This window comes from Pseudophryne corroboree, chromosome 2 (assembly GCF_028390025.1).
Source record: "Pseudophryne corroboree isolate aPseCor3 chromosome 2, aPseCor3.hap2, whole genome shotgun sequence".
NCBI classification, from domain to species: Eukaryota; Metazoa; Chordata; class Amphibia; order Anura; family Myobatrachidae; genus Pseudophryne; species Pseudophryne corroboree.
Window position 1 is genome coordinate 273,602,644 of NC_086445.1, and position 22,253 is coordinate 273,624,896.

Consider the following 22,253-nt stretch of genomic DNA (forward strand, 5'->3'; position numbering starts at 1 on the left):
CGGCACTGGTTTAACATTGAACCACTCCCTATCATCTCCCTGCAATTACCTGAAAATTAAACTGGCAGGAATTGTACTCAATTTCGGTTAACACTCATCCCTGGATTGCGGTGCAGTGTCCTGCAATGTCCTAGGATATCGAGACATTCCATCCGCTCTAACAGGGAAAGCAGTACGGCCACTTATCCTCTTTCTGGTCAGAAATTTCAAGGTCGCTGCCCTCTCATCCACCGGCCGCTGAGCTAACAAAAACCTTGAGCTCATGACGGTGAGACAGTAGAAGCAATGTACCATGGCATACTGATCATCTTTTTTACTCTTTCCTTTTTTCTCTCTATACCAACTATAAATGTCGGGCTACTAATGAGCGCATAAGATACCATATAAATATGATGGGCATTCTGCTTCTCTCAACACTGTGTATATACCATTTGGGCAAATTTTGAATTTTTATAATTATACATGTGTTTGAGAATATAGGAGCTGACGTTCGGTAAATCAATACCTATTCATGATATGGTTGTTTAAACAGTGAGAGATCATAATTGGTTATAAAAAAATCTGAATAAAAATAATTAAAACAAGCTCCTCGGTGAGCAATCAGTGTTCTCTGAGCCAATAAGCTCCATAGTGAGCAATCAGTGTTCTTTGAACTCCTTGTGATAGACAAGTGATCCCAAGGTGTATATGAATAAACCTGTGTGTGTGTTTATATATTTTTCCTTTTCAAATTCCTATTAATTTTAAAGATACAATTAAAGGTTATATTTTAATGATACCTAAGGGTATATCTGGCCCTATTTATATTTCAAAGAGTGCCCCCAAGATAGAGTCTTCTTTTCTCTTTCTAGAATATTTGGTTTTCTGACTCTGGGGAGCAACACCAACCCTGTATTATGGTGAATCTACCCGAGTAATCATAGGTATTTGGTTTTCTTTAAAGAATTAACCCCCCTCGTGTGTTCATTTTGTGTGTAACTGTGTCATCCAGGCACAAACAAGGGGGTATCTTGTTGCGGATCATCACAAATGTTTCTTCCCACAAATAAGATAACTAAGGTGGATAAACCAGTTTTACCGTGTGTAAATAAATTTAATGTGGCATCAACACATATTAATTCTATATCCAAAAAATATTGGCCAATCATAAATTCAGACAATAATCTGCATCTGGGAGAAACAAAATTAATGCCTTGTTATTCATGTAACCCTCTTTTCACACTAATCTATTGATTGATTACCCTAAATGTGCCTCCACCCAAGCTATGAGATTATTTTGGTTGGGGCTTGCTTGGGTAAGCCCTATCCCCTAATAAGGTGATTCTTCAATATACATTCATGTGCATGTGAATACAACTTCCCTTTGACTTTAATATACCTGTCCTCTTTTGCAGCTCTCCCCGTACGCTTCCAGCAACACCAGGAAGAATGGTAAGTATAGTAGTTTTAATGTCACAGTACTAAATATTTAATAACATTACATAGCCATATATGATTATATAAATATATTTCTTAATATACTCATTTTTACCTTTCTAAACTATTTGCCTTAGTGTGCCTATACAATTATAAATGCATGCAACACAAAAAAAACCTCTCCGCCTTGTCTTAGGCAACAAATAACCCGGGTACCCTTGTCCTTATAGTGCACTCGTTGGGGCCCTGGGGTTCCTGAGTTAGAGTTATAGTAGTATCTGGAAGGATATCTTTTCATTACAATGTTGCAATCCTGCTATAAATAGCAAATCAGGTAGTCTCTACTGAATATTAATGGGGTCTATGGGCCGATATTCCCGTCTGTTGCTCTAACTGTGGACTGAATAGGCTGTAGATACTTCCCCTTAATAATTTCCGGCACTGTCTTTGAAGTATCAGTTCTCCCTGGTACAGAAAGGATAATACGAGCCTCTGTTTACTGTTGTAGCATTTTATATCCAATAAATGATGACTTGCAGCTATATAGAATTCAGTGTCTGCTAGACTGCGACTGCTACTTACAGTATGTTTCCTTTCTAGCTGTCCAAAGGGAAGTTTTTATATGTAACAAAGTCTTCTGTCTAACTAGTAACCAAATTGTTTCTCACGGACTGGTGACTGCAGCAGATGTCCTCTTCTGTACTAAGCAGCCTCCAACAGATGATATAAATAACATATGCAGTAGTATATCTATATGGGAAGCTGTAACCTTTAATATGTCTTACAATTGTCCAGTATGTCACGTATAGCAAAGGCTTCAGCAGTATGGTATCTCGGCCAATATGCTATATAACGGTTACTATTAATGTATTCAATCCTTTCACTAAATATCAGCATCGTTTTATAATACTGTATAATTGAATTCAGCAGCTGTATAACTGATTCTGCTATAAGCAATGCCTGTAGCTAAGGTTATATGTCCCACTCCTGTAACTACATTGATACGTGTCATGCAGCTGGGGTTGTATAGTGCATAGTGGGAGTTTACTTAACCCCACTTCTCAGCTGCTGCGCTCCCTCTGCGACTAGGCCACTCCCCCAACTCTATGCTGAATGGCTGCTCCGGAGGGATGGTCACTCACCCAGTCATACCACACTGAATTTGGGTCTATGGGTCTGTGCTGTAGCCTAGCCCCTTCGATTCCTCAGGGAGGCTGTCCCTACTTCTACCAGCCGCTGAATTGGAGGATCGACTTGCCTGACCGGCGCTCCAGCCCTCCACACCATCACTCTCCTGGCCTCCTATGCAATCAGCGCTGGCAGAGAGAGGTAAGGTGCTGTCAGTCCTGGACTGTAGTCTCTCCTCACCCATGCGTCAACCACCGTGAAAGCTCCCGGTGTCAGCGATTCCCACACTTCACCGAACTGGTTTAGACGGGGGTCACCTCCTTTACTGGTGAGAGATCCCCCTGTCCTCCATCACTGCTCCTCATTCTTTCACAGGCTACCGACTCTCCCCCAACTGCCGCACCAGCAGCCCCTTTTATAACCTCCTCTCTAACTACTTGTGACTCCTGCTCCCCGGCTATGGCATGCAGGTACTGCTGCCGTGGGGACAGTCTAGCAGCTTCTTCCCCCTCCACTGTATTATAGCATACAAATTACATTATCAACATTACACATACACACATACTGATATAGCTCCCTAATAGTAACCAGGGATTATATTCACGAGGCCAGAACCTCCGTGATTTGTTGGTAAAAACTGATGTGGCAAAATTAAAGAGAGAACCTGCAGGCAAAAGGTTGTTCTTGCCTTCTTTAATAAAATTAGGTAATATCAAATATTCTTTTGTTACGTGCCAATATCTCCTTGAAGGTGACTTTTTTAATCATCCCCATACGGGGCAAAAAATCCCCATTAAGCATCAGCTGACATGCAACTCAAATTTTGTTATTTATCAAATCATTTGCCCATGTGGCTTGAGCTACATCAGCAAAACTGAGCAAAAGTTCAAAGAAAGGATGTCAGCTCACAGATCAGCCATCCGAAATGCCCTGGACACGGGAGATAGTGAACAGCCCGTTGCCTGGCATTTTGCCCATTTTAAACATCCAGTACATAGCATCAGATATAGAATGATAGACTGTGTTCTGGGAGATATGAGAGGAGGCAATAGAGGTGCAAAATTATTACAATTAGAAACAAAATGTATATTGCGCCTGGGTGTAATACACCCTAGAGGTCTCAATGAAACAGTCTCATAGCCATGTTTTTTTTAAATGAAACAGTTAGTGATACTTGCCAACGGTAATCGTAAAACAGCATATATAAGTATTGGCCATGATATGGACAACAATTGTAGCAGGCATGCTTTGATGCTGTGTAACAATGTGCAAAATGTGTAGAAGATAACTATGTAGCTGTTAACTATCTGCTATCATATTGTTTCAGCAAGCTTTAGTGTTTACTGCATGTAACTTTGGTTGTTATGGTGATGGGTGGCTATTGCACGGCGCCGTCGCTTGACGATGACGTCACGTCTTATGCAGCTCGGCGGGTGAGCGGCCCCGGACAAGCTGGCGGGAATGCACATAGGGTGATACTATAAAGGTATGTACACTGTTTTGATACTATATTAAAGCCTGACAACAGTAGGTGCGACTACTGAAACGTTGCTGCAAAGTACTAGCTTGCTGTGATTTATTCAAGCCTGGAGTGCCGCATCTCTGCTTTGTATATTTATTCTTTATGAGGGCACCGGCTGCAGTTAAGTACATGCTTTGGGAGTGCCAGACTTTGCATTTAACATATATATATATATATATATATATATATATATATATCAAACAACAAGAGATTGTGGCTAGCAAATAAAAAACAAATGAACATAACGATGTGTAGAAAAGTTTTTCATTTGTTTTTTATGGTAACATGTTTACATGGGAGGACACATGGAGATGATTTTTTGAGGATCATCATTAAAAGAAACACAGATATGCTTCAAACCATTTTTACACCTGGCTGCGCTGCCAGGTGGTCTGCTGACATTTTTTTTCAGAGCGGCTGTGTGTGATGTCACGGCCTGCCCCCCGTTCGGAATTTCCCGCCCCATCAATGCCGCAACTATGCCCCCGACATTTAATGCTGTCATTCACACTGCGGCCGCATCCTTCATGAGTGCACAGACCACCTGGATGCAGCTGCTGTGTGTGTCCAGGTCTGAATAACCCCAATTGTACTGTATAAGCTTTTATGCATAACCTGGGGTCGGATAAAACGGGTCCAGCTGTTTACCTTGCATCGTTACCTGGGTCCAACCATGGTAGCTACCAGGGTCGGATTCATTGGTCACTCGACCTGGGTTATTTTTCATGGACCCTTTCACACCAAGCTGTGACCTGGGTAAACCCAGCAATGGGTCAAAAGCTTGGTGTAAATGGGGTATAACTCATTAATTTGTTTGTAAAGAGATTGATCCTTTTGAGGCAGTTATATGATACAGTTTTTAGAATATATGATATCTCTTTACTATCTTAAAATGTATGTGAATATTGATAATCAGCAATATTTGCACTGGCTGTTTGTTTTTTCTTTTTGCATTACTTATGCGTGCAAATAAATGTTCTTTATATATAAAATCTTTGATGAACAGTGCTTCATGTATATTGTTTATCTTTATCTTAAAAAAAAAGGGTCATTTCAGCCACCCCTGTCTGGAGCTGCAGTTTGACAAAGATTAAATTATAATTTGTTAACAATTCCATATTGTATCTTTTTTCACAAGCGCATAATTGTGTTTTGAATGTTCCCTGCCCCTTTCAACTGCCCAGTCTACGACAGCACAAGTCCCAGCTGAAGATGGGGCAAGAGCAGCGTTGGGTGTTGTAGGTAAATATACATGTAATGTGTGGCAGTTACATTAGTTGTGTGTATTGTTTATTAATTTTGGCATCTATTGATAATAACATATTCTTAGATTTGATTGCCTATGCTTTCCACAAGATTATTTTGTTACAATGACAATTATCTCATTGGCAGGTATACAGCAACATCTGTTTTAGTTGTTTATAGAAAGCAATAAGTCACAAACTGTAAATAATATGTCCATGTATGTTACCTGAAGCACAACAGACTATATATTGTAGATGTGTTTAATGTTACATGTAATGTGTGTTTATAAGAGATGGGAAATGTTACTTGTATTCGAAGTGGCAGACCAAAACCTAACAATTTTTTTTATGTTTGTAGTAATTTTATGTTTATTTTAATTTTTTTAGATGTTCATGTGATCAGGAAGCAGCTCCAGGAGTCCCTGGCCAAGGAGCTTGGCCAAAACACAATTTGCTGGGCAGCCTCCAACACAGTGTATCCAATACATTGAACCTTATTTTGCAATTTTAATTTATTTCCATTTTTATGGAACATGTTTGAGACCCAATTATGTGGCACTTTTATGTTTGTTTTTATAACTAAATGTGTATATTGTTTAAATTTAGAATGTGCTGTGTTTTTATGAATACTATGTAAGTGTGTGTGTGTGTGTGTGTGTGTGTGTGTGTGTGTGTGTGTGTGTGTGTGTGTGTGTGTGTGTGTGTGTGTATAGATATAGCCTCGGGGTGCCTCGGGGTACTTTCATGGGTGCCGTGGGTTGGTGGCCCAGGACCAAATCAAATTATATATGGTTAGTGTAATAGACAAAACCAGTGCTTGTGGCTTTCCATTATAAAATATGTGGGCAAACAGAAGTGAATCCTGTCCCTCACCACATAACTGACCCTAAGGATGACATATACAGTAAACACAATTTACTTAATTTAATATGATTTTCCGATTTTCACAATAAGAAACGTTTGTCCTGGGGGGGGGGGGGGGGGGGGGGGGGGGAGGGGGGGGGGGCGGGAAAAAATTCTGGTACTCTATCGTGCCAGGATTCAAAAAACTTTTGGAACCACTGGTATACACATCGATCCATCTATCTATCTATCTATCTATCTATCTATCTATCCATCTATCTTTCGATATTATATAAAAACATCAATCACTGGCACGCACATCCTCTTATCCTCTTGATGACATATACTTTAGTCACTTCCATCACAGGTAGAGAGTCACACTGGCAAATGGAGCCACTACTAAGACACAACATTTATTTCAATATAAATGCATTAACTTTGATGTGATATTAAAAAAAACATGCAGTGCGTGTCAGTTTTGTAACATGCAATAATAAGTCTATGGGGGGAATTAAATTGTTATCACGGGTAAGCGCACCCACATGCACTCGCCGGCAGCTATTCAAATGTTTCTGCCGGTGGTCGCGAGACCTTCATTTCAGCTCACTACCCCCAGGGGTGGCTAGCCGAAATGCGCAAAAGGTGACCCATTTGGGCACCCAAATGGGACTTTTCATGTTGCGGCCATTCGTTTACTTGCATTTTGATGCTTTACATAGCAAAACACAACTGATATGGGTGAATTCAGCGTCTTATGGGGAACAATTGAATATCACCCCGCAATCTCCTGTCACATTATATGAGAGATCAGGCGCAAGTAAACAATTGAATTTCCCCCCTATGTATTCATAGTGAGTGATAATGCATTTGATTTTGCACAATGACACAAATGCACACTGTAACGGTGTATCTGCACATGGATTAGTATTATAAAGTCTTTTTTTTGGACACTGTATCCACTACTTAAGGTGTAAGGTACATGCTCTTAAAGGCAATTATTAGTCAATGTATTAGGCAATTTAATTGGTTTAAGGACATAATTGAACAATTTAAATTAAAATTGGTCAAAAGGTTAGAAAAAGCTTGCTGTTGTGTTAAGGGTATGTAAATACCAAGCAATCTCTTCATGATTTGATGTGTTATAGCGTTGATTTGGGCAGGCATGCTTCTGAGTGCTGATCATTGCACTAAACACTCACTATTATGGCTAGAGGGCAATCCTATATGGGCATTGGCATTCCTTAGCGCTGATGCCTTGATGTATGCTCATTTTCATTTGCATGTTTGCATCATCATCATCATCATCATCATCATTGTGTATAGTATTTGCACCTACCCTCAACCACAGTAATATATCTATATGGCTAATATGGCTCTAACAGATGTATAAGTGTCTGCATGTGCTCGCTATGATATGAACAAGCCTTTACTGGACTTGTCTTACATTAGAAAGACCCTAACCTATATTGCCTCTCCAGGCACAAGCCTATGTACAGTCATCCAAATATGCATTAGCCATTAATGAGCATGAATTGAGTATTTTACTCAATTTGCACTTGGAAAACTGGTGTAGTTGCGTTTCTGCATCAGCCCCTAAATATCAAAGCACCCACTCTAGGGGTCAAACAAAGGATACATATGTAAAATAAATAAGAGTTTATGAATCTGCTGGAGAAAAACAACTTTACTCAAAATCTTCAAAAGATTAAAAAAAAACTGAAAACCTATTAGAAACGAAGATAGAATCTTACTTTCATATCAGATTCTTATTTTAGGTTATTTTCATAAACAAAGGGAAACGTATAGCAATACGATGGCTAGTCAGGACCCTTATTCCAGTTTATTCAGAGTAATAAAGGGAAAAGGGCATCTGCCTTCGATGGTGTTTTTCCATTGTTATTTTTCTGATTGGCAGTTTAATACAGCTGGAATATACTTCTGAGGCTATCAGGCTGCTTGTCAAGATCACCATCATGCTGGAATTCTTTAATTTTAGGACTCTATTATTTATGAAATAAAAATTGAGTGGAAGTTTTAATCCGTTAGGCTGTCAATTCATTTTATTTTCTGTCTCTCGACTTGAAATTGCTATTTTCAGACGTAAGGTTTTATATCAGACATCTGTACTGAGGCACGAAAATGAATCTGTATGATGAATAGACATGTTTGGTAATAAGATTATATTATATTGCTGTTTCTTGTCTTTTTTTGTATTAGTCACTGTATATCAGTGCTGTCCAGGTATGTACAGGTACAGTACATAGCCCCATTTATTTTCTAACTATGTGCTTATCAGCCAAGAACTGTTAAAGAATAATGTAAAACAACTGTCTATTGTGTTTGTCTGGGAGGTTGACAAAGGATTTGCATTGATGATGCAGCGTATTGTTTTATTTGCCCAAATGTTCTGTGCCCCGTAACAATCGAATGTGTTTTGTAATTTTCTTGTGCAATTAAAAAAATTAATGTGTTACATCCCACTTCTATGCATAGTACCATTTTATAGAAGGGGGAGCAGGTTGCATTCAACGCAGAACAGTGTCACTAAATCTGGACCTAATGGACATTTTTATTAATAAAAATAATACAGGTTGAGTATCTCTTATCCAAAATGCTTGGGACCAGGGGTATTTTGGATATCGTATTTTTCCGTATTTTGGAATAATTGCATACCATAATGAGATATCATGGTGATGGGACCTAAGTCTAAGCACAAAATGCATTTATGTTTCATATACACCTTATACACACAGCCTGAAGGTAATTTTAGCCAATATTTTTAATAACTTTGTGCATTAAACAAAGCGTGTGTACATTCACACAATTCATTTATGTTTCATATACACCTTATACACAGAGCCTGAAGGTCATTTAATACAATATTTTTATTTCTTTTGTGTATTAAACAAAGTTTGTGTACATTGAACTACAGAAAACAAAGGTTTCACTATCTCAGTTTCACTCAAAAAATTCCGTATTTCGGAATAATTGAATATGGGATACTCAACCTGTAATAACATGTAAAATGTGGTCACTGTCACACTGAAATATAACACTAAAACAAACTGTGTGGTGTAGCGCTCCCAAAATCAAGGTACAGTATAGAAAGAGAGGTGTCAGAAAAAAATGCCTTCTGTATCGCAGGTCCGAGTGCTGCAACCGAAGATGCTGCATCGGATCACCATCGCAACCAATGACTGAAATGGTCGCAGTCATCGCCATCTGAGTAGGTCTGAGCTTACACAAAATAGGCAATGGAACTACTCTGCCAGGCCTGGAAACTGCTTTGGAAGACGTAGACCCTGTCCTAGGCACTCTCAGAAAACCCGGGTGGTATGCCCCTGTTTTCAGGAATGCTGCCCACAATTAGTCCATTGACATTTACTTATCATGGGGCATCAATCTATGGATTATTCAGCCTACCCACAAAGGATCCAGGTGAGGCAGCCATTTAAGGTGCAGTACATAGGAATACACTAGGCAGAATAGGTATTATCTGGAAGAGATGACACCATACTTACCTACTCTCCTGGAACCTCCTGGAGACACTCAAATTTTGGGGGAGTCCTCCAGGCTCATAAAAGAGTGGGTGGCCCTCTCGCATCCCTCCCACATCCTAGCAAAGTATGCAGGATGGGAAGAATAATGTTGAGTATTGCGGGTCCATATGGAGAGAGCAGGGCTAATATGATGTTATTCTATCAATTTAGCGTCATTGGACCCGGCCCCCTCTTCTTAGATTCACTGAACTTACCACAATCAGTTGGGATTTCATACCCAACCCCAACCTACATATGTGTGCTGCACAAAATGATTATTGTTTTCATGTGTGTTGATATAAAGCATCAGAGTTAAATATTACTGTTTTGTTTGGTTCTAGTCAGGGGTGTACACGGAACCTTGTGGGCACCATAGCAACATTTTGAAGGGACCCCTGTCCCAATGCTTCTAGAAAGACACATCTTTATGCAGCAGTTATCAATTTTATGCCCAATAATAGTGTCCTACAGTAGTTCATTTTCTGAACCATAGTAGTGCCCTAGTTAATGTTATGCCAATTAGCAGTGTCCAATCCATAGTAGTGTCATAGTTCACATTATTTCACATTGTAGGGATGACAATACACATTAGGCAGCACAGTGTCCCCAGTATATATTATGCCACATTATAGTGCCTACACTTCACAATATGCCATACATATAGGCCCTCCACCTCCTATGGTGCTATATAGTCCCTCCACCTCCCATATTATGCCATACATATAGTCCACCCACCTCCTATGCCATTTAGTCCCTCCACCTCCTATGGTGCCACATCTCAGTGTCCCAGTTAATTTTATACCACATTACAATAAGAAGGTGAAATAACTACATATTTGTAGGACCCAAAGCAAAAGTTTGTAAGGACCTCTTTTTACTACCCAATGGTGAAAATGTATTTAACACATTTAACTTTAACAGGGAATGTGGGCCCCTATCTGCTCTGGCCCCCATAGCAGTTGCACCTTTGGTAGCTACACCCTTGTATATAACACATGTAACTGTTACAGGTAATGTGGGCCCCTCTTAGCTCTGGGCCCCATAGCAGCTGCACTCCCTGCACCTATGGTAGCTACACCCTTGTATATAACACATGAAACTGTGGGGTAACTCAGACCAAATTACTCCTCTGCAAATTTGCAGAGGTTTGCTATCAAATATTAGCCACAGAGAGTGAAAACCCGCCCCGTGCAAGTCGGCATATGCCTTGTGAATATCTCTGCAAATGCCGGTCAGCTGCAAATTAGTTTGCAACACACCATCTAATGATTTTTCCAGTCTGCACAGTCTTTGCGTAGCCCAGGACCTACTCCTACAGTGCAACAGAATCAGGCTGATCGGGGCCAAAGTTGACATCACACACCCTCACTGAAAACGCTTGGGTGCACTTGCATTTTTCCTGATACTCCCAGAAAATGGCCAGTTACCAACTCCAAACTCCGGCTTTCTGTCAATCAACTTGCGTACACCTAGCGATCAAAAAAGTCACTGGATTTTTTCGCAGTTTGGCCTCGTGTGTGCGAACTGCAATCGACCGCCTTGCAAATTAGCACAACAGCGAGCATGTCTGAATTGGGCCCCGTGACAGGGATGGTAGGCCCATCTCAGATCTTGGCAACATAACAGCTGCATTCCCAGCACCTATGGTAGCTACGCCCTTGGTTCTAGTCTTTTCAATGGGTTCACTACGATATGCCGGCGGCCGGGCTCCCGGCGACCAGCATACCGGCGCCGGGAGCCCGACCGCCGGCTTACCGACAGTGTGGCAAGCGCAAATGAGCCCCTTGCGGGCTCGCTGCGCTCTCTACGCTACGGGCACGGTAGCGCGCTACGCGCGCCACACAATTTTATTCTCCCTCCAGGGGGGTCGTGGACCCCCACGAGGGAGAATAAGTGTCGGTATGCCGGCTGTCGGGCTCCCGGCGCCGGTATGCTGGTCGCCGGGAGCCCGACCGCCGGCATACTGAAGACCACCCCTTTTCAATCACTGCCACTCCTGAATCTTGTTCCTAGCTGCACAAATCCCATTATTATATATGAATTATATGCATTTACTTTTTATGTGTATTCTCTGGTAATAAACACTGACATTTACAATTTATCATTTTGTAATGCGTAGCTCTTTTTTTGTAGTGCATATTGTAAGAATCAGGTCACCTGCTAGTATATATTTTTGTTATAATTTTCTTTATACTTTTACTGGGTATGCAGTAATACTCTGTCATTGTTACTTGATAAGTATAAGTTTTCTTTTTGTAGGTATCTATGTATATATTATACTTGTATATTCTTTTGAAATTAGGAGTCTGTGTATTTAATATTATATATTCTAAGTTTTATGAATACAAATCAGAGATTCTGTTGTACTCTTAACTGATGTACTACTATCCCATCACATTGAAGATAGAGAGGAACCCTGAAGTGACATTAGGAACCATTTCTAGGGTTTGCATTGATATTCCTGCTACCAAATAATTTTACACAGAAATTAGTTGGTTACTGAAAGCAGTGTTCCCTATATCTATATATATGTTAGTATTATTAACTATATTGTGTTATGTTCATAATCTACTGAAACCACAGTATGAAAATGTAGAAAAAGTCTTAATTCTGATTTACAGTAGGATTTGATTTGTTAGGTACAATTGAGTAGGCTTTTGAGAGACTGATGTTGAGAATTGTAGTATAAAGTTGTTGGAAAACATGCAATTACATTTTTAACAAGCATACATTGTAAAACAGTTATAATGAAATGAAAATAATTGAATAGCTCAATATAAACATCATAAACCATTCCATTAATATACACTTCAATGTGCTATGATTTGCAAAAGAAGACCTACCATAAATTGTGAACATGAAAATGTTTGTTCCCGTATCATGTGTTAAACTTTACTTGTATTATATTGTGTTAACCGTTTAAGTACTGTATGTATTTTATGTCCATTGTACAATTCTTAAAGGTAGAATTTTTATCTCAATGCAGATAGAAAGCATCTCACTGATCCATATCACACTTTAGCATACATTCTGGATCCAAACAACGTGGCCCGCTGGTTGACTGCAAGGAAGCTGAGGACAGTGGGAGGTCCATGGGCATTCCCTGGTAAATAAGAATATGAAAGGGGTGCACAGACACAGGGCAGAGTGTATAACTTACAGACAATGATGACTACCCAGCTATACAGTACAGTATCTATCTATCTATCTATCTATCTATCTATCTATCTATCGGGCAGTTGCACATCTGTGACTATACAGAAATGGCGCTACAATCCCTTGCCTGGTGTACAGCCAAGATGTGTTTGGCATCTTGACAGTCGGGATGCTAGCGGTCATGTGAATGATGCCAGAATCCTAACACCACTCAGGATACTGGCTCTGGGACACCCATAGCTGACATCCCAATGGTAAGTATTGGGGTGGGTATCAAGGTTAATTCCCTGGGAGGTAGGGTTAGGGCTAAGCATTAGAGTGGGTTAGGGTTAGGTGGTTAGCCATAGCACCCCCCTCCCCAAAATGTAGCCCTAGCTGCCATTCCCCTAGATTTAGCCCTAGTCACCACCGAGGAGGGTTAGTGTTCGGGTAGGGAGGGGGGGGGGGGGGGAGTTAGGGTACTTAACCCCCAAACCTGTTAACATTCTCACATTCAGGATGCGACAGCATCTCAAACGCCGGGATAAACTATCACACCCATACAGCCATGTGGCTAGGGCCCTGTCAATCACTTTGAGCATCATTAGACACTCAAATACCATTTGGTGCATCTTTGGAGGTAACCATTGGTCAGAGTAGAGCCTTCAATGTGAACAGTTATGTGTCTGAGTTCACAATCAGTCCATTGACACTTCCATATCACACCCATAAGATGGATCATCTTCATGCATCTGCTATGCCACCACCCTACTACTGGCCAGAAAAACGCAATACCGTCTCAATACATTTTACAACTCTGTGCATATGGAATCTGGGTGCATGTGCAGAGCCACTTTGATATTTGCGCGGAATAAAACAATCACTCAACTGCATCCAACATCGGGAGTGCATCCAACTCAGGATCAGGCCAAATATTTGGTAATGGTGATTTCTCTGTTGTGTCAATGTCATATATTTTATTTGTCTCAAAATTACTGTGTACAGTATCTAGGGAAATAATACTGAAGAATTGTGTATTTCCTTACCAAGTGTGTGGGATTATACAACAGTCTACACAATACCCTGTTGTCCCATAATAATTATTAGTAGTGGCTCTTTTGATGTCCCGGGGCACTTTATTTACATGTAGACTTTACTCTCTTTGTATTTCTGATTTCTTCTCTAAATTTATTCTTTGTACTGCTCTTTCCTTACACAAATTAATTGTTGTATTCCACTGATTTAAATTTCAACCTCACGTTCTTAGCTTGGCTGTGATTTGGAGGATTGATGGGTGTGTAAGTTATCGGCTAAAGCTGTCATTTATATGTTTAAGCTTCTTATGATATGTTTTACTGAACTAACCAATATGTGATTTTAACTGTAATTACCTATCACTTAAAGGGCTTATGGCTATAAATGCATTTACTGCTTTTCTCCAGGAAAATCATTGCATGGGCATTGCAATTCCAACTTACTGGTGTAGACAATTCACATCACACTTTCATGCAACAGGCACTGGTAAAAACAAAACAAGGTAATGTCACAATATCCTGTAGATCCAGATTGAAGTTTCCATCTTCAAGATTTTAAAGTTATTAAATTCATAGTCTCCAAACTCAACCTCTGTTTGAATTTCTCTGTACTATGGGCCTAATTCAATTATCAAAAAGCAAAATCTTCTTCTAATGGGCAAAACCATGTGCACTGCTGGGGGTATATTTACTAAGGTCCCTATATAATTCGAGTTTGTATTTTTCTTCTAAGTGTGATCACGGGAATTTACTAAACACAAATCTTGGCAGTGTTGGGGCTATTCGTATTGTTTTTCCCGGCAGAGTTCCCAAATACGAATGAATAGACCATTGGTCAAACACGGCTGTTATTTTATACAACTCAGTAATTTACTAAGAAATTGTATTCTCAATCACTGCCGACAATAGCTAAACACTGCCGGAAAAGCATAGAATTCGTAAAAAAAAGGAGCTTTCAAATAGACCTGCCTTTGCTGGCGTGTTCAGATAGTCATGCACAGATCAATGAGATCCGTGCATGCTTATCTGTGTAAAAGGGTCTGAAATAGTTAAAAATCTTAAATAAAATTGTGTGGGGTCCCCCCTCCTAAGCATAACCAGCCTCTGGCTCTTTGAGCCGGTCCTAGATGTTTAAATACCGGAGAAAAATTGACTGGGGTCCCCAATATTTAGATAACCAGCACCGTGCTTTTGGGCTGGCCCTGGTTCCAAAAATATGGGGGACAAAAGAGGTAGGGGTCTCCCGTATTTTTAAAACCAGCACCAGGCTCCACTAGCCGAGAAGATAATGCCACAGCCGGGGGACACTTTTATACTGGTCCCTACAGCCGTGGCATTACCCCCACAACTAGTCACCCCTGGCTGGGGTACCCTGGTGGAGTGGGAACCCCTTAAATCAAGGGCCCCCACCCTGTAGGCACCCAAGGACCAGGGGTGAATTCATGGGGGGTCCTGGCATTCGGGGTAAGGGGATCCATGTGTAAACATGGAACCCCTTTAGTGGCGTGGATCGGGCTTTCATTTTTTTAAAATAAATTTGTACTATCACGGTGTGTCTGTGTGTATGTATTGTTTTTATTTGGGTATTTCTTTTGTTGTGGAACTACAGGTACCAGCAGGCCCGTTATTTCCCTGCACGCTGGTACTTGTGGTTCTCCAAGTACCAGCAAGCAGGGGAGGCTTGCTGGGGCTTGTAGTTCTAAAACAAAAGACAATATTCTTTTTTTACACACAAAAAGGCTATCTGCCCCCATCCACCGCCCAGGGATGGGGGGATAGCCTCAGGCTTCACCCCTGGCCCTTGGGTGCCTGGAGGGTGGGACCCCTTGATTTATGGGGTTCCCACTCCTCCAAGGTACCCCAGCCAGGGGTGACTAGTTGGGGGTAATGCCACGACTGCAGGGACCAGTATAAAAGTATAAGCTCTGTGACCAGACTGCGGGAGTGTCGGAGGTGTGGAGGTAAGGTGAGCCCAGGCAGCATCTCCCGCTCTGATTATCCACTGCCCTCTCACTGCTAACACTCACAGCTACATCCAACTGCAGTTACCCCTGTTGTATTTCCCTGGCTCAAAGGATCGGATGTGTCAGCCTCCTTCAGCCTGCAGTTTTGGCAAGAGGGCCCTGTTGCACAGCTGTAGTGATATCCTGTGTGCTGATCCACTGCACTTGTAGCCTAGACTGTCTACATGCTCCCACACTGCTTGCAGTTCTCTGGGACAGACAGACACAGTTTTTTGTATCCCACTCTCACCTACCTTATTGGTGCACAACATAGCTCTGCACTATCAAAGCTACAAAGATGCCTGAACTTGTCTACACCCCCCTTTCACTTTAATATCTGAACGCTCCACTTCCCTCTCATGTAATTGATGTGATTGAGTGACCCTTCTCAATGCTTGTTTTTTCTACTGGAACCCTGCTGCGTCAGTGAGCTCTATATACACTGCTTGTGACTTCTTTTTTTTTTTGGGAGGCACAGTGTGCCTCCCAAAAAGAACAAAGCCCAACTACCCTCCAAAACCCCCTTCACTCCCCGGAAACCCCTTCAAATCTCTCCCTTACATGGCAGTCCTACTCCGTCCGCCAACCCGGATCCTGTTATGTCGGACTTCCTGGCGTCCACTTTTTTAGCGTCTGAAGTGGACTGCGAGTCAGATGCGCCTCTGACGGTGAAGTCCCTTTTCCAAATCTAGTCAGCTTTCAAATCCGAACTTTCTGAAGATCTCACTTCAGCTCTCCGCGAGGTCAAGACCGAGCTGGTTGCTATCAGCGACAGGACTGACCACTGAGAACGTAAAATGGAGGAAGTAGTCGCCGCTCACAATGGCTTGATCTCCTCACATGATCGCTAACAGCAAGATCTGGAACAGTTTAAGACTAAACTGGAAGATATAGAGGACAGATCTTGACGCAATAATATTAAGATCAGGGGCATCCCCGACTCAGTCTCATACTCCGAAATAGAATCTTATGCTGGTGCCTTATTCAGGAAACTCCTCCCTGCCGCCGACACCAAGGAACTCCTGATTGACCATATCCTCCATCTCCCCAGACCCTCACCGTTTCGTCTGACCTGCTTAAAGACACCCCCCTTCGTGTCCACTTCTTTACGGTCAAAGAACATCTCTTAAGAGCAGCTAGGGAATCTAAGAACTCTGATATCCTCGGAGGTCTACAAATATTCCAAGATTTCTCGGCAGCTACCATCGCAAAGAGGCGTGCCTTTGCGCCAATCACTATAGCTCTTAGATCCCACGACATCCCATACTGATGGGGTTTTCCAGTCAAATTACTAATCTTCTACAAGGACCTACACAATCTCCTCTCTTGACACAGCGGTTAAATTGCTGATGGACTGGAATATCTCTGTAAAAAAACCTCCCGAACCAGCCCGTGTCCCCGCTGTCCATCAAGAATGGTCGAGTACTTGAAACACCTGGGAATGACCCCAGGTTCTTCCATTTGTACCTTGGTCCTCCGATGTCCTAGACCTCTTTCCCTTCCACTGGGAAGGGAAAAACTTGATAAGTATTGTTTACATTTTTACTGTTGAAAGTGGTCTAGTACTATTTACTTCAGGTTTACTCTCTCACCTGCTCCTATATATTGCTAATAGTTGAAGCTTCTGTGGGAGTTTAACGTGTATTGTTAGTTGGCTATTTATTGGCTTCGCCCCCATTCTATCCCTATGGTAATGTATTGAATATTACATGTTCACATTTTTCATTGATGTTCTGTTTGAGTGGCGGTGTATGTTCTGCATGGTTGCCCCCGATTCTTCCTATACTAATGCATACTTTGCTGTCTCCCTTTTACCTTGCAGTGGTCATGCAGGTCCAATATACCGGACCTTTTTGGTTTCCCTTCCATGTTCTTTGGCTACTTCCTTGTTGCCACCTCTCCCTATGTTCCCCTCCCTACCACACTCCAGATTCTTATTGTTCATTTGTCCAGTGAGGTACTCTCTCTCTGGTTACTTACTATTGCCCTGCACCTAAGAGACTCCTTCACCTAATTTTTGACCTTTACTTTCAATGCTGAACCTTCTCTCTCTCAATGTCAAGGGATTAAATTCCCCTAATAAATGTAGACTAGCCCTCTCCTTTTTTCATAAACAAAAAGCAGACATTGTTGCACTACAGGAAACTAATTTTTCCTCTATCAACCCCCCTCTCTTTAAAAATAGTAATTTCCCTGTAGGATATTATGCAAATGGACCATTCAAACAGAATGGTGTAGCTATACTATTTAGTATAAATGTTTTTTTTTTACTCTCCATACCCAAATCATGGACAAAAAAGGCAGTTACTTGCTCATTATGGGCCTCCTAGATGACAAACTCACTAATTTAGTATGCTTGTATGCTCTCAACTCTAACCAGGTGCCATTTCTTCGCAAATTGTTTCTCTTAATTTGCAAATCAATCAAAGGCTCCCTGGTTGTATTGGGTGACTATAATCTGGTTCCTGACCCCAAAGTAGACAAATCCTACCACCCCAGCCACCCCATCCCATCCGCCCAGTCTGGTCCCTCCCTAGCCTTCCGTAATTTGCTAGCTGAATTTGACCTTTATGATATCTGGAGAACCCACAACCCGTCAGATCGGAAATACACATTTTACTCCCCGGTCCACAACTCCTATTCTAGAATCGATCTAATCCTCTGCAACAAATGGACTCTCCAAAAATCTAAGGATATAGATATCTTGCCAATTACCTGGTCTGAATATGCCCCTTTTATATGGAAATGGAACCTCAGCTCTGCCCACACTCCTCCCCGACCGTGGTGCCTTTATCCCTATCTATTAAAGAATCCCCTGTCCAAGAAAATCATCATAGACTCAATAAATTCTTATCTAGCTGTGAACTCTCCTCTAGATACATCCACTATAAACCACTACTGTGCTTCAAAGCGGTTACACATGGGGCTGCCATTCAAGCTGGAGCCACTCTTAAAAAACAATCCACCCTACTACAGTCGAACCTAGAGACTAAACTAAAGGACCTAGAATCTGAAAATATGACTAATCCCTCTAGAGCTCTCAAGAAGGAAATCTCTAGTGTTCGCAGCAAACTCCAGAAATTGCTCCTAGCTTGAACTCAAGCGGCATTGAATAGGATGAGGCAAATTTTTTATTTACTCGGTAACAGATTGGGTAGAATGTTGGCCCGTAAACTCTGAGCGCAAAAAGACATAGACTTAAATTTTTTTATTCCTCCTCCAAGCAAAAAGTCCTGAATCCTAGGGACATCACGAATCATATTGCGCAGTACTACTCTAAACTCTATAACTTACTGTCCGACCCCTCTGTCCCTCAACCTACTTCATCCTCTATTTATTCTTTTTTACACAAACTGACTTTTCCCACCCTCACCCAGGAGCAATTGTCTATACTCAGTGCTCCATGGACTACCGTTGAAATCTTTGCAGCTATTAATTCTCTTCCCCGCGGCAAGGCCTCGGGCCCAGACGGGTGTGTCACTGACTTCTATACCACTTTCCGTGACCTGTTAACTCCCTATTTGACTAACCTCTTTAACAAAATTTCCTACAGAGCTGCTGGAAGCATGTATTGTAACTATCCCTAAACCCGGAAAGGACCCTGCCTATTGTCACAACTACCACCCTATTGCACTGCTTAATTGCGACATCAAATTATACGCCAAATTAATTGCAACCCGTATTAACAAATTTCTTCCTATGCTGATACACCTGGACCAGACCGGGTTTGTTCCATGGAGACAAGCATCAGATAATACACGCAGGGTTTTTAATTTGATTAACTCCCTCCCTACTGACCAAGGTCTCCTCTTGCTGTCCCTCGATGCTGAGAAGACATTTGACAGACTGAATTGGTCATACATGTGTGAAGTCCTTACGTGTTTCGGTTTTAAAGATCCCATCTTATCATTTATTTTAGCCTTGTATAGCTTTCCCACGGCCCGACTGTTCAGCAACATTTTTTATCTGATCCTTTCCCTGTTACAAATGGTATGAGGCAAGGTTGTCCCTTATCCCCTCTAATATTTGTTCTGTCAATTGAGCCCCTTGCCATCACCTTATGTAACGATCCCAATTTCCCTGGTCTGCAGTTCGGTCCTTCCTCCCACAAACTGAGCCTTTTTGCTGACAATATCCTCCTTTTTGTTTCTGAACCTGCTTCTTCTCTTCCTTTTCTTTATTCTATCCTAGATGCCTATAGTTCAGCCTATTACTACAAACTCAATACCACAAAAAACGATGCCCTACCTATTAACCTATCCCAATCCCTGTCTGCTCTTCAATCCTCTTACCCATATAATTGGCAAACAACTATGATAAAATACCTAGGTATCAATATTCCCGCTAATACCTCCGAAGTCTTCACCTCCAACCTTTCCCCTTTAGTAGTGACTCTAGAAGCCTTATCACGCTCCGGGCTGTCATATGACATTTCCTGGCTGGGTCGCATGGCTGCGTTCAAAATGTCCCTTTTACCCAAATTACTGTATTTGTTCCACACGATTCCATATATCTTCCCTAGGAAAGTCCTCCAAACCTGCTCCTCCATTCTCACAAAATATGTTTTGTCCACGAAGCCTCCTACATTAGCTCACTCTAAAATGGTGTTACCAAGGGCACTAGGGGGACTATACCTACCTGATATATACCTATACCAAGAAGCCTGCCTTTTTGCCCCACTTAAAAACTACTTTAACTCAGACTCCCGGATAGGTTGGGTGGCACTTGAGCAATCCCTTGCATGCTTTCTCCCTCTTACTGATTTGAAAATCTAGGAAAAATTGTCTGCCACTGTGTCATCTCCTGCCTGCACCATATCACAGATCTCCATCTCCACACTCGCTGCGCTGATACCTCACCTGAACCTCACAAAGTGGAGAACCCTGGGTGTATCGTTATTAGGTGACATACTGGAGGGTCGTTTCCTATTGTCCTTCCTATATCTGCAAAAGAAATTCTCCTTACCTCGTTCGGAACTCTTCCACTACCTACAAATTGCACACTGGTGGAAATAGATCCCCCCCACCTTGGTCTCGCCGGACGCAACCTCCCAAATGTTCCTTTCGTGGCCTTCCTTATTTAATTCTAAAGGCGATATCTCATTCTGGTACAAACTATTAATAACTCCTACTACCCCTCCCAAATCTAATGCCCAACTGAAATGGGAGCTAAACACCGATAGAACACTGTCACCGAGTGAATGCCAAACATTTTCCTATCCTCCTACTCAATGTCCCAATGTCTGAACCATACTGAAATGCATATAAAATTAGTTCATAGACTTTATCTGATTCCGGACTACCTACACAGATTCTGGTCCTCCTGTAGCAACGAATGCTGGAGGCTCTGTGGCTCTATTGGCTACATATATCTTATATTCTGGTCCTGTCCAGTCCTCACTTGCTATTGGTCCGAAGTTTTTGCCTTGATTAACAAAGTGTTAGGTGTACATCTTTCCCCAGACCCGACTTTGGCACTACTCCATGTTATTCCCCTTTCTGTCCCCCTTCCTGTAGATACGTCTTGGGTCATATCTTAATAGCTGCCCGTGCCAACCTCGCACAGATATGGAAACAGCCTTTATCCCCAACCTTGCTGAAAGTCATCTATAAAATAAACCACCATTTCCTTATGGAAACTGAATACATCCCTTCCACAAGCGCTACCTCCTCTCCCTTAGATCATCGGTCCTCGTGGCACATATTCGTGACAGAAGGCGAGGGATCGCAATACTTCCCAAACACAATACAAAGCAGCCCACTTCAATTTAGTCTAAACGAGACCCACCTTAATGAATAATCACCCAATGGACTAGTTAATTGACACCCTCCTCATATTGAATTTTGATATCCCCTCCCCTTCTCTCTCTTGACCTTACTATGCTGTCTGTTTGTTATACTCAGGTAAACTCACTTGTTTATTTTGCCATATTCTAAAAATGATATGTATGATATGGACTTTAAGTTTCTCAGGACTCCTCCTTAGCAGTCTATGTTAACAACTGTTCCTTCAGTTATTCCCATATCATAAATGTCTCCCCTGCTATTATTAATGTGAATGTACCTCTATCTGGATACTCTCCATACCCCTGTATACCTCCCCTTCCCTCCACAAATTCCTCTATCTCCTACTGTCAATGGCACATTAATGCCAAGTTATACATTTAACTCTCAGAACATGGAACAATGTTTGTCATCTGCATCAAATAAAACATGGCAAGTGCTTATTGTAATCCCAATTCCAAGTTGTTGTACAAGCATGGTCCTTGTGGTTTGGTCAGGGGTTAATACAAGTTGGCAATTTAGTACTAGATACAGGGGTGTTCATACTAGGAGCCAGGAGGTGAGATAATTGTTGGTGTCACCCCTCCCCCATGCTCACAATTACTA

The 22,253-nt window shown here is 41.6% G+C and overlaps 2 long non-coding RNA genes across 3 annotated transcripts in view; one reads left to right on the plus strand and one right to left on the minus strand.

Moving 5' to 3' along the window:
- The window catches only part of LOC135015742 (uncharacterized), a 230,425-nt gene that overhangs the window by 185,494 nt on the left and 22,678 nt on the right, over positions 1 to 22,253 (minus strand). The gene's annotated exons all lie outside the window — the stretch shown is intronic.
- On the plus strand, positions 1,486 to 6,022 carry LOC135015758 (uncharacterized). Its single transcript, XR_010213948.1, has 3 exons — positions 1,486 to 4,030; positions 5,205 to 5,308; positions 5,698 to 6,022. It is a non-coding gene; the product is annotated as an uncharacterized LOC135015758 (long non-coding RNA).